Genomic DNA, 1,129 nt, shown 5'->3' with positions numbered 1-1,129 from the left:
AGACTTCAAACTTGACTATAAAGCTACAATCATCAAAACAGCTTGGTATTGGTATAGGAACAGGCATATAGATCAATGGAATAGAATTGCGATTCCAGAAGCAAAACCTTAATTTCTCAACCAACTCATCTTCGACAAACCCTCTATCACTGTGGAGAGGAGAACCTATTCAGTAAATGGTGCTGAGAAAACTGCCTGACCACATGCAGAAGATTGAAACAGGACCCCTATCTATCCCCATACACAAAAATTAACTCCAAATGGATCAGAGACCTAAATGTAAAACCTCAAACCATAAGAACCTTAGAAAATGAAGGACATACCCTCATGGAAATTGGAACTGGCATCCAATTCCTGAACAAAACTCGAAACCCACAGGCCATAAAGGATAAAATAGACAAGTGGGACCTCATTAAACTGACAAGCTTCTGCAAAGCCAAAGAAACCATTGGGAGAGCAGGGAGACAGCCTACAGACTGGGAAAAAGTATTTTCCGACTCCAGGTCTGACAGAGGCTTAACATCTTGGATCTATAAGGAACCCAAACGTACTGAAAAGAAAAAAACAAACAACCCCATTATAAAATGGCCAAAAGATATGAACAGACACTTCACCAAGGAAGACATCCGAGCAACCAACAAACACATGAAGAAATGCTCAACCTCACTAATCATCAGGGAGATGCAAATCAAAACCACACTGAGATACCACCTAACTCCAGTCAGAATGGCCATTATCAATAACTCAAAACATAACAGTAGTTGGAGAGGGTGTGGCGAAAAGGGAACACTCCTACACTGTTGGTGGGAGTGTAAACTAGTGCAACCTCTGTGAAAAGCAGTGTGGTGATTCCTAAAAGCTCTAAACATCGACCTCCCATATGACCCTGCAATCCCCCTACTGGGCATATACCCTGAAAAACTCAAATCACTCTATAAAAAAGATACCTGCACACGAATGTTTATTGCAGCATTGTTCACAATAGCAAGAACCTGGAAGCAACCATGCTGTCCATCAAAAGAGGACTGGATTAAAAAATTGTGGTACATATACATGATGGAATACTATGCAGCCATAAAAAAGAACAAAATCATGAATTTCGCAGCAACCTTGATGGAACTAGAGTCGA

This window comes from Carlito syrichta, unplaced genomic scaffold (assembly GCF_000164805.1).
Source record: "Carlito syrichta isolate Samal-C Ts95f unplaced genomic scaffold, Tarsius_syrichta-2.0.1 Scaffold309367, whole genome shotgun sequence".
Lineage (NCBI taxonomy): Eukaryota > Metazoa > Chordata > Mammalia > Primates > Tarsiidae > Carlito > Carlito syrichta.
This window is presented reverse-complemented; position numbering follows the sequence as displayed.